This window comes from Parasteatoda tepidariorum, chromosome 5 (assembly GCF_043381705.1).
Source record: "Parasteatoda tepidariorum isolate YZ-2023 chromosome 5, CAS_Ptep_4.0, whole genome shotgun sequence".
NCBI classification, from domain to species: Eukaryota; Metazoa; Arthropoda; class Arachnida; order Araneae; family Theridiidae; genus Parasteatoda; species Parasteatoda tepidariorum.
Genome location: NC_092208.1, coordinates 34,324,394 through 34,337,635, shown reverse-complemented (window position 1 = coordinate 34,337,635; position 13,242 = coordinate 34,324,394). Strand labels below are relative to the sequence as shown.

Here is a 13,242-nt window from a genome sequence, read left to right as displayed (position 1 = left end):
TTGCACAAAAGAGGTTCGGAGAGCGACCATTCGCACTTCGGTAGGGTTCAATTCTATCAACCACTTTGGTACCTTAGTGAGAGACAGGCTTCATTCTTGCATTTGCGAACAGAGTCTTAGATTAAGGCATTCTCGTTTATGTTCGTTGGCTTTTTCAGCCTCGGTAAGTTTATAGGTCTTGTTATTTATTTTTTTTTCTTGCCTCAACTCTAACTTTTGGGACCGTGTCAATCAGTTTGTACCCTCTTTATTTGTGATATTCACCAGAATTAGTATTGAAAACGATCCAGTTTTAACTGTAGGTTAGAATTTCTGTTTCTTAATTAAAACAATAAAAACAAAAGTATCGTTCAACTGATAAAATTCTCCTTTATTCACAACTCAATAAGTACTTTTGGGATCTCTCTGATCTCATATCACAAAAACAAACTCACCAACTTAAAAGTAATTAAAACAAAATTATCATAACAAATCATAACAACCGTAATAATCTGTCATATACAAATCATAATAATCGAAAAGAAAGTGATCATAACAAAATTTAAAGTGAAAAAAAGTATTTTGAAAAAATTATCAAACAGCTGCTGTCGCCATAGCAACGCATGCAATGACGACGCATGCGCACTATTTACTATTACTCTTGATTATTGTAGTTGAAAAGTGTGATGACGCCATCAAATCCAAAGCAAAACCCATTTTTTCAATGGGTAATGTTACGGTTTCAACTTTTTTAAGTGACAAAGTTATCAAACAGACGCGGAGTATGAACAGGGATGGAGCCTCTTAATTTATTATAAAATTCCACTTTTAATAGCTTATGAAAAATAAAAATTTATTTTTCGAACAAATTTAATAATGGAGTTTTATGTTATTAAAATTTGAAAATATTCTTAACATTTACTAAAAAACGAGGAATTTTTCTGTTTAAAATAATACATTTTTTGCTTCACCATAATTTTGTTCTCATTTAGATATTTAAAAAAATGAATTTAAAACACAGATTTAGGTTTTTATCATTATATTCCTTTTCAACGGTCTTTTTTATTTTATTGACATGCAATAGGGAAGTTTGTCGCAAGCATCCTTACACCTTGGGATCATGGTCATTCCCTTTGCATTGGTAAAGGAAAAGTAACGGAAATGGTGAAAGAAATGAACTCGTTTTTTTCGTACATTAAATAAAAGTTAACTATAATTTTTGTAATTGAGTAATATTCAGAATAGTGACAAAATAAAATAAATAACTCAAATAAAAACTTGCTGCTTTTATTATTCGAATGATTTGCCAATTCTGAAGGATGCAAATCATGACATTAGATCAAAATCATTTGGATTGACTCCCATTTGCTAATTCTTTTGGATGTCGCTACACCAGCTTAAAGCTCAAATGGAAGGAAATAACATATTTTTATTCTTCACTTTTTGACTGTGTTAAAAATTTATCTTATCACTATGTTATTACTATTAAATTTTAATATTTAAAATTTGTCTCTTTAATTAGCGACAAAAAAAATTATTGTTTTGTGATAAAGATATTACTGAACATAGCTACTTTAACTTCGACTTATGTTTACTTTTTCTGGCGGTAGTTTCTTTTTTCTATGGATTAATCTGATGCAATTCATCTTAATTTGCTTAATTTGATGCAAGTCATCTTAATATTATATTTTTATAGCAATTTTTTTTCAACCTGTCATGGCAAATCGTGCGTTGCTGTTATTTCGTCGAAGTAAACTTTTTGATTTTCCGAAATTGCAGGGGAATCTGTTTCTTTTACAAATCAATTCACTTAATTTTTCAACTACTTTGCCTGAAAAGGAACTCAAACATTTTTTTAAAAGTAAAAAAAAAGTTGAAACAGAAAAACCAATAACTCAACAGCCCATAACAGATTCGAAGTGCATTGTTACAAAACAAGATCCTACTGATAGTGCTGAATATTTTAAAATGCGCAGCCAAGTAGTTGAAGAGTTAAAAGCTGCTGGTAAAAATCCGTATCTAAACAAATTCAATGTTTCAATATCCTTAGAAGACTTCGTAGATCGGTATAAGAAACTCGATATTGGTCAAATATTAAAGGATGTGAATGTATCAGTGGTTGGCCGTATTCTAACTAAACGAGAATTCGGATCTAATTTGGTTTTTTATGACCTTGTAGGAGAAAAGGCTGAGATTCAAGTTATGGCTGACGCAAATCATTATCCTAATAAAAAAGAATTTTGTGAAATAAATAATAGAATGCGAAGAGGAGATATTATAGGATGTTCAGGACATCCATGCAAAACCGAAAGAGGAGAACTAAGTATTGTACCTACCCATATGGAGATCTTGGCACCCTCTCTTCAAATGTTACCACATCCGTATTACGGGCTGAAGGATAAAGAGACTCGATTTAGGAAGAGATTTTTAGATTTTATTTTCAATGATTCAACATATCAACGACTCATTCTTAGAGCTAAAGTCAACAAATTTATACGTTCTTTTTTGGATCAGCGGGGCTTCATTGAAGTGGAGACTTCGATGATGCATACAAAACCGGGAGGAGCAACTGCTAAACCGTTTATGACTCATCACAATCATCTAAACATGGATTTATATTTGCGAATCGCTCCAGAACTCAAACTAAAGGAGACTCTTATAGGTAGGCCTGATCGTGTGTACGAAATTTTCGAAATGAGGGAATAGATTCGACTCATAATCCAGAATTTACCACTTGCGAAATGTATGAAGCATATAAAGATTATAATGATTTTATGAAGATGATAGAGAACTTATTTTCTGAAATGGTTAATGATATTTGTAAGTCTAATAAGATAATATATAAGCCTGATGGTTTTGAAGGTAAGGAATTAGAAATTGATTTCGCCCTCCCTTTTAAAAAGTACCCATTACTTCCTTCTTTGCAAGAAGCAATGGGAGAAGAACTGCCCAAACCATGTGAATATCACTTGCCTGAAGCCAATAAAAGATTGTCTTATCTTTGCTCCAAATATAACATTGAGTGTGCAGCTCCAAGAACAAGTAAGAGGCTGCTGGATAAACTGATTGGACATTTTCTTGAAAAAAAACTTATCAATCCTACTTTTCTTTATGATTACCCGGAGATAATGAGTCCTCTTGCCAAGTGTCATCGTAGTATTTCAGGGCTCACTGAAAGATGGGAACTTTTTATTGCCAAATCTGAAATAGTCAATGCATATAGCGAAGAGAATGACCCTGTTGTCTTGAGGCAGAGATTTAAGCAACAGGCCCTAGACAGATTTGCTGGTGATAATGAAGCTCAACTTATTGATGAAGATTTTTGTGAGGCTGTTGAACATGGGCTAAAACCCTGTGCTGGTGCAGGAATAGGGATCGACAGACTTCTTATGATTCTTTCCAATACATGGAACATTAAAGAAGTTTTGTCTTTTCCAATTATTAAACCTGTGGCAAATACCCAACAGAATAATGAAGAACAACCATCTCCTAAGAAATTCTTGTGATCACTCTTATTTATTTTCAGAAGTTTTATCTTAAAAACTTTTGTGTATTGTACAATCTTTTAAATGAAATGGAATCAAATCTTCCAAATAGGCCAAGGGTTACTTGGAAAGAAACTAATTGGACCCTGATCTTATTGGTATTAACAGCATTTATAATTTTTGGTTTTCATTTATTTATTTTTTTTTTTTGTTTGTAATTGTTTATTAGCATGAACCTGTTAAGAAATATTAGAAAAAACTAGTTTTAATTGTCAAGTTTGTTACTACAGTGCAAAGTATCATATCCAGACATCCGTTTACCGGAAAGATCTATTTTCGAAATGCATTTTACAACTATCAAAACTTGTTCCCCTTTACAATTTTTTTTTTTTTTTTTTTTTTACACTTGTGATGTTAAAGAAAAACTGTAAAGGGAGAGGGATCTACTTTTGTATGGTTTTTAGTCGATTTCAGATTTTTGTTTGATTTTAATCCGATTTCTGCTAAAATATGATTTTTATAAAAGTTTTATTATCACTTAAACGAAATTCTGAGTTTTGTGATTTTGGAGGCATTTCATTACAGTGTGAAAAAAATCAGTTCTTTCCCTCTAGTTTTGCATAAAAAGATTACTAAAGCCAAGAACCACACTCTCAGTTTCAGACCACCCTAAACTCTGACATTTTGAAAATTTTGGGTATTTGAAATGAAATTGTCATGACTAGAACATGTCATAAAGTGATTAGTTAAAAGCCTGATTTGAAATGTGCAGATAGTAATGATATTTGTCTATCAAGGAGAATTTAAAATTTCAAAAACTATGTGGATATCCAAAACTGTTGAAAAGACGATCGATAAAAATGCAAAATCGTTACGAATCCAATGCTTCAAAAAGAGATTTCTTCACATGTATGATTCAAAAATTTAAGTACCAAGCATTGTAGTATTAAAAAATCTTGTGAAAATCCGTAGCTATTACGAAAATGCGATTGATACACCACATGATTTTACGGGTAAATCGTAAGTAATCCTGCACATAATAAAATGATTCTACTAATGGGCCATTTGAAATTTACCGCCTGTGATAATGTAGCATTAAAAAATCATCTAAACTCTATGAAAATCTATGGCAAAAGTGCAATTGTAAATCCAATAGTTGAGTGCTTAAAATAGTGATTCTTCAAATGAGTCCAACAAACAAAATAATATTGTATTAAAACATTTCAATTTTAAAAACCATGTAATAAATCAAAAAAAATTATTAAGAAACCCTCATAGATTTAGGATGGACACGCCTCTAATTGAGTGCATCAAGAGATAATTAAATTAGATGCTTGGTTTGGAATTTGCAGCATGGTGCGATAAATATTAATGATTTAAATAAAAGATTTCAAAAACCACGTGGAAATCTGCAACAATAGCTGCCGAAATTTCGATTGACAAGCCACATGATTTTTTATATGCTGTTGAATGAAGTTGCATTATTTATCCTCTGTTTGTTTTTTTAATAATGTTTTGAATAAGTGTGTTTTGATGTTTGCTTACTTTAAAGAACCATTATCTGGAAAAATCTATTTTCCAGACTTGGCAAAGCTCCGTCGAAATGAGTTTTAAACTTGCAAGCTTTTTTTTAAATAAACCTTGCAGAAGTCGAGTTGGACCCCTTCTGTGATATTTTTTACAGTTTCTTGTGGATTGTTGCCCGAAAGTTGCCGTGACTCTGGATTATCCTGTCGCAGATCACAATACGGAAGTTTTCTCAATAATTTCTCCATTATTTTATAACCAGCAGTTTCTTAGTTGCACTTTATTGGACCCGCCATTAACTAATACTCTGATAGAAGATTTCTAAGCTTTTTACGAGAGTTTTTTTTTTTCCACTTTTCATTGTTATTTTTGTATAGAAGAAATAGGTTGTATTGAAGAAAAAGATTATATTGAGTAAATAGTTGTTGTAACAATAAAAAAACAAATTAGTATTACAGGGTAGACAAAATTTTTATTTATTTATAAAATTTTTTTGTTGCTAAAGCTGGTTAGTTAATTGTTGTTTTCACAATTAACTAAATGGTCGGTAATAAAATAAAAAATATATACCTATAGATTTTTAATACAGTAGGGAACCGATTATCCAGAACGATCGGGACCATCGCTATTCTGGATAACTGATTTTTCCGGTTTTCTGAATCACTACAAAAAGCCGTTTTTTTTATTGTTAAACCCAACTAAAAAAAAAAAATTTATGAAAATCTTAAAAAGATCTAGATTTTTTAATCTTAAAAAGAAGAAAAAACAATAAAGTAATACACTAATGATTATTTCCAAAGTGATGGTAAGGTAAACATCTTTCAAAAAAGAAAGAAAAATCCTAAAATCTTATGAAGAAAAAAAATTTTTTTTAAGAAAATGGCAGGAAAATTTCTCGAATTTCGTTCCGGTTTTTTGGTTTTCTGATTTCCGGATAACGGGTTCTGTACTGTATATATTCTTATATATTTTTAATATGTATGCATACAATTTTTAATTAGCATAATTTTTATGATTTTTGAGCAATAAGCATTTATTATAAGCTGCTAACTATTTATGAACTTTTAAACAAAATTATTTCCTTTGATAAATGTTTTTAATTATACTTCTATTCACACACACACAGCATGTGTTTCATAATGGATATTTTTCTTTTGATATTTTTTTGCGTAAGATACCAATATATATTATTTTGTTAAAATGTTATTTAAATTAAATTGGGATTTTATTGAATCTAATGATCTTCATTGTCAACACTATGTGATTTGTTTTTATTAATTGACACATTTTATGTTAATTATTATAGGAGTAAATCTTGAATGATTAGTTTTGTTACACAATTAAACTTGTATAACGTTTTTGCTATACAAGTGAAAAATATGTTCATTTTCGTTTTTCGATAATCATCCTTATTGAAAAACGAATCCTTATCTCATTTTCTTTTTACTTTGATTGACATGTCTTTTTCTTCTGATTGACGTGTGTTAAACTATGATTTTTACATTATATCATTAATATTACCTAAATATTGTTACTTTTTTGTAGTAAATTTTCATTCTAAAAGTTCATCCATTTTTTTGAATTATATATAAGTAATTTATTTCGAAATTCAATTAATATTCTGCAATAATTATTTCCACTATATTTGTTCTAGATATTATAAACAATTTTTAACATTTAAATTAAATCTTGACCGAGATTACGAATTGCATAACCTGTGTCAGTTTTTCTAAAATTCAAGAGGATGAATAATACAGAAGTGTATACTTCTCTATATTCTCTAAGTTAGAGCGATATTTTAAAAAGTATTTTCTATTTTTCTGCAATAAAAAAAAACAATTCTTTTTTTTTAAATCCGAAGCTCAGTAGATTCTTTGTTACAATTCCATAAAAATCATGCTAATTGGTTTAAATATTTAAAAGAAAAGCTGTCTTGTTAGTAAGAAGATTTACTAGCATTTAAGATGTTGAGTTCTCCAGTATAAAAAAATTAAACTTGCAGAAACTGCATCATACAAATTATCGCAAATTAAATTTATTTCATTATGTTGTGAGGAACTTATTGTTTGAATGAAGTATTAAAATTCTTCTCTTTATTTTTATGTATTTAAGTGTGTTTCATTATTGTCATGTAGCTTATTTTATTATTTTTCAGAATGATTAAAAATATTTGACCAAAAGTACAATATCAGTGGTAGTATTGATTAGAATAAAATTTGGAGTATTCTGCAATCCAGTGCCTAGGAAAACTTGTTTTTTTTTTGGTATTATTTTTTTTTTCATTTTCTTAATTGTTTAAATTTATTCATTCGTAATTGCATTAAAAAACTTTTATAAAATTTTAAATGTCTTTTTATTTGATTTCTTGAGGTAGCATAATGGTCAACATTAGAAGTAGTTCAAATTAAGTTTCTTTTTATTTCCCACAAACATTCATCTGAGGGTTATTAATTATATGTATGATGAAATAAAAAAAACTAAATGCAATATTCATTCAAATAAATCTTAGTGAACTGAAATTTATGACTTTTTTTTTTATTAGTGAATTAAAAGTAAATAAAGCTTCATTTTTATTTGTGTTATTATTTATGGTAATCAATTATTTAGAATGATTGCCTATGTATTTTCTTTGAAAGAAAATAAATTTTTTTGAAGAAATTCTGATATCTCTAGATTTATGCACAAAAATATTCATAAGTGAAATCGCAGTTAGGTGAACACACTTGAGACTGAAAATATTGTCTGATTACAAGATGGGTATACTAATAATGAAAGCTAGCGCCATAAATTGTTTTAGGAAAATTTGACAATTGATATAATTAACTAATTTGTAATAACTATACATTTAATTTATATTTATTTGAATTTAACAAGATTATGTTTACGGTACAAAAAAAATCGATGACTACATTTGATGTATGTTTTGCTTCTGTTTCATATTACTTCCAGATAAAAAGAAGAATAAGATATTAATAAAACAAGTAGACATTTCTTCAATAAGAAAAAGTGGCCGAAATTTCGCTCATTAGTTATACTGATATTTTGCATCCATTAAGTGAAAATTGTTTTTTTAAAAAACGAAATTTTTTATTATAAAACATAAAAATGCACTGACCTAATAAACAGTCTGCAAAGACGTATATTGTGTTAATATTGCTTAGCTTATTGATTACATATTAGTAAGAAGGCTTATGTAGACGGTACATTTTTTGAGTCAGGATTCTAGTAATTCAAATGAAATGTTATTTTATGTAATTATGTGCTCACACTGAAAATTTTACCGACTCTGAATCCCAGTTGAGATGCTTCAAATTTTCATTTGAAAAAGAATAATTTCAAACAGTGTTATAAAAACTATAAAATTTTCCAATTTCTTGAACTAATTACTCTTACAATTTTTCTTAAAAAACCTGCTGTAGTGTGTTAACTAAGCTCTACAATGGAAAAAAAAAATAATGCCAAAGAAAAATATTTGAGTAGATTTTGATTTAACTCAATTTTTTATGTAAAAACAATTTTTTTTAAGGAAGTTGGGTCTATTTTGTCAACTAGGTCGAAATAAGTCTGCAGTGCCCACTGCCATGGTTTGCTAATTCTGCAACTGATGAAACAGTAGTTCGTAAAAAGGCATGGCATCAGTTCATCATTTTTTGAGCAATTGCTTAAAGAGTGTCAGGCATACCTTATCTTCCTACCATGCAAGGTGGATCTTATGTCTTAATTGTCCGAGACAAACTACATGTGCATAGTGTTGTGAATGTCAAGAGATACCAATGTACCTTGATACACTGTAAACTTACGATTGGCGTATTTCAGCAGACACTAACTTGATTCTTCTTTGTTAAGCTACGCTAACGAAATAACAACTTTGTTGAACCGCAGATGTTTAGAAATAATACAGACATGTAGCTTAATTCTTGACTTTTCTATAAAATCTCAGAACTTCACACTAACAAAGTATTGTCTAAGGTTTTTCCCTAAATGATTGCATGAATCTGCAAATCCAAGTGCACTTTGCATTGCACACTTTCCTCCATATTAACAATTATTTAGTTTGAGTTTGGTTTTTTGTTAATTCCATTTTATTGTGTCTAAGAAACCAGAAAAAGTATGCTGCCATTTTTAACAAAATGTATCTTTATCATTTCTGCTTTAAGAGTGATACCTTAATTTATTCAAAAACAGCAGACTCTGATATTTAAGTAATATTGTTTCATTCTCCTCACTCCAATTTTTTTATTGGTAGTTTTTATGAAGCTCGTTTTTTTTTTTTTTTTTTTCAAAGCTTGTTTCTTAATAATCTAGGAACTTATTTGCACGAAACAGTGTGTGCGAAGACATTTCAAAAATTGTTCATTCTTTTGATGGGATCTGTTTTTTTAAAATGGAGTGAAGTCAATACAAAATGGTTTGTAACAGGAAAGGTATATTCTGTTATGAACTCAAATTGTGTTAAGTTAAAGCTGTTGTTTTTAACCACTCCTTTGCTATCTGTGAAGGAATATTCAGCCATGTAACAAAAAAAACCATTTAATGTTGTTCTTCCTTGTCATAACAAATTTAGAGAATTTATACTGGGTTCACTCAGATTATCCAGGAGCAGATTAGAGTTTCAAAAAAATTTTATGTAAGGTTTTTAAAAAATGCAAAATTACTCCTTCTGTTTTAAAAAATATATATATTAATTTATTATTTGATTATTATTAGGAGTAAAAAAGTTACTTAGATAAACCTAATATAACGGAATTACTCTTGTAAGGTGAAATGTTTTTTTCTTTTAATCTTTATTATTGTATTTTGCTTATTGCACTCAGCTATGATCACCAAAACTCTCAGGATTATGAATTTCTGTGATTGGTATGTCTGCCCTAATGATTCATTGTTAATTTGACGAATTAAGGCAACAGACTTAGCTGTCTAAATTGCTTGACAAGAATCATTGTACATATTTAAGATATAATGGAAACATTTCCAATTACATATAATACTGCTGGCACAACACGTGAGCAGTTATGAAAGGCTGTTGAGTCTGCATGGCTTAGTATTTCTTTAAACAGCTTTTGAAAACTTTTCGAGTTTATTCCACATCATGTTGATGTGTTTCACCTGTAAGGAGAGGATCTCACCTGTATCCCATGACTTACAATGCATCAGTGCATATTTGTAGCTGAAAATGTAATTTATTTGTAATATCTTGAATAAAGTTATGTGATATAATGTTACATTCTTGAGAAATATTATATTCTTATTTTCTCTGGCATGTCTATAAGTCATTTATAAGCAAAATATATAAATTTTGTGTTTTTCGATATTATTTTTTCCCATTGGTGTCAGAACTATTTGAATTGCTTAGTTGATTTCCAGTGATAATTTAACATTTTATAAAATTGTATCTTAAACTTAGTTTGTGATGTGGCGAAAAACGTTTATTCTCATAAAAATAAAATTTGTTTTATTTTTATTTTATTCATTTACTTTCTATGTATGCTTTCAGGTGATGATGAAGAGCTCAAGAAAAGTAAACCACTTTCATAAAACTACAAGTAGGTTCTTGAATTTATGGATCCATTTAAATAAATAATTGTGAACTTATATTGTTTATCATGCTTTGTTTATGTTAAAGAATCTATAATATTCATAATTGTTAATAATTGCTTAATGTTATAGGGAAATTAAGACTACTTTCCCTATAAATTCTTAGAATCACATTATTTTATTACTGTTCTGAATTAGTCAAATGTTAGTATTTCTTTTTTTAAATTAATGACCGGATTATTATTATTTATATCATGCTTATTAAAATGTTCAAGAGTGATGTTTGATCATATTCTGCCGCACAGTTACAATATATAACTTACAGTCCTGTGGTTTTTTATGTGGGGCATCCCTGAAAAGTTAAATGCTAGTGCCAGTATTCTGCTTGCATTAATAAAAGTTTTCTGAATACATATTTTAAAGAATTTAATATTCTCTGACCAGAGATAAAGCATAATATTAGGGTAAAAAAGTATATAGCTTTTTTTTGGTTTTACGTTTGTTTTTTGCTTTTTTTAAATTCATATTTTTATAAAAAATTTTAAATTATAGTTTCATTTTTTGTTAAATTCTATTAACCTTTTGCAGGCAAATTTATTGCAGAACTGCTGCATATTTAACCATTTTCATAATGGTTATTTGGTTTACTTTTAAAAAATATGTATTTATAGAATTAATTTTACTTTGAAAATTTCAGAACCAATATGTTTGAGATTAACGTTAAATCACATACAGTCAATCTGTGACTTCATCTATTTCTCAGTACTAAAGTAATGCAACAACAAATACAATACAGGAAGGTTTCTTTACCCAGAATTCATTCTGAAGATCCCCATGTTTGATAGACAGAAGAGAAGAATAGATATAACAATATATAGAAGAGAGGAATAACATATTTTCATTCTTCTCTTATCATTCATTTCATTCTTCTAAGGATTTTAAGCAGAATCCATTTAAAAAAGGAAAAATTGGATTTTTGACATCACTGTCAAAGACCTTTTTTTAAGAAGAATGAAGAATTTTTCTTGAATATTTGATTATTTACAAGTTATTGCTGTTAGCAACAGTCGGTCAGTTTCAACTGATAGAACAAAATTCTCGTTAAAATTATTCGAATTTATTTTAAAACTTTTATAATACCTGATGGAAGTGACAGAAAAGTTTGTCTAGTGAGGTAAGAAGTTACAGAATGGCCAGTTGGAAGCTGTAAAGTTAAATGTAACCACTAGTACAGAAATAAGCACCAAAAAGAAACAAATAAGAAATCACTTAGATATATGAAACAAAGATTCTGCAAGAAGCTTCCCTTGTTAGATGAAAATGAACCTACAACTCCAACATAAAGTACTGAAGAAAAAATTGTAAGAAAAAGAAATTGAAAATAAATTAACAATAAGAATTAAGCTAAGCAACAAAGAGCAATGAAGGATTTTTAAATAACCACTACTAATAGCCAGAGATCAAATTTGGACTCAAAGGTTGCAAAATTTTTCTATGGCAACAATATTGCATTTAACATTGCAACTATTATTGACAACAATGATGAAATGGAGGACTGGTTATTCTGGTTTCAGTAGCAGTGATTTGGATGGATATATATAGTTAGTAATAATGTGGACAATAGCATTAAAAAGCAACTTGATGCAGGAAAAAAAACTGCCATCGCTGTTAAATGCCATTATTTTAAAACAAAAATGTTTAATCAATCATGTAAATTTTTATTAATAAAATTTAATTATGCAAAAACGGTTACCTTTATCTTAGTTAACTGACATGGTTAAATAAGTTAACTTTAACTTGGTTTGAAATTGAATAAATTTTTATTTTTTACATTATTATTTTGTACATTAAAATAAAACTACTAACGAATTCATTTTAATCCATCCATTTATGAATTTTTTAATACAAAAAAAGTTGTTTTTTTGTTGAAAGAATTAAAATTGGTATTAATATTTTTTTCTAATACTAATAATCGTATATTTTATTTGTAATAGAAAATTTATTTATTAAAGACATAAAAGCTAAAGTTATTCCATCCTGTTCTCTGTTAAATGCATAAGTGAAAAAAAAAATTTTTTTTCCTTTGTGTTGAAACTGGAGAAACTGTTATGCAAATAAATTTTAAAGTATTTTTTCTACTTGTGGTTTGGTATTTATTTTTATCTGAATATGACGCACTCAATTTTATTGGTAGGGTTATGTTTATTTAAAGGCAAATAAAAAGTTACAATTGACTTAAAGAAAAAGGTAGATTTTGCTTAAACTATATTTCCTATAACAAAAAAAAAAAGCATCCTATATATCATTTAAATTAAAAATTATCTTTTTTTGCACTTACTCTGTTTTTTCTTTAACGCTTTTTTTTCTATTTATTGCATATGACTAGCAATGACACTCCATCTAATAGAAGCAGAACCTGTAATTTTAGATGAAGATTATACCTCATGCTACCTTTTATTTTATTTGAAACTCAATAAAGGGTAGAATATATGTGCAAATGATAGATATTTTCAAAGAAATTGAAAATATTTCTAATGATGCGACATATTGGTTTTGATGTTAAAAATGAGAATGGGATTTTGAGGCTTGTATCCTTTCTTAAAAATAAGAGAACTATACAAAAAATAAAACAAAGCAGTTCTCTTATTTTTTTGTGAAATAAGGTTTTTCTGTTAACAAGGGAATTTATAACTGATAAAAGGTCAAAGGTGAGTTT

General features: G+C 28.3%; 1 pseudogene; it reads left to right on the top strand.

The window, feature by feature from the left end:
- Positions 1-1,470: 1,470 nt before the first annotated feature.
- Positions 1,471-12,272, top strand: LOC122269018 (lysine--tRNA ligase pseudogene; annotated as a pseudogene).
- Positions 12,273-13,242: the final 970 nt, after the last annotated feature.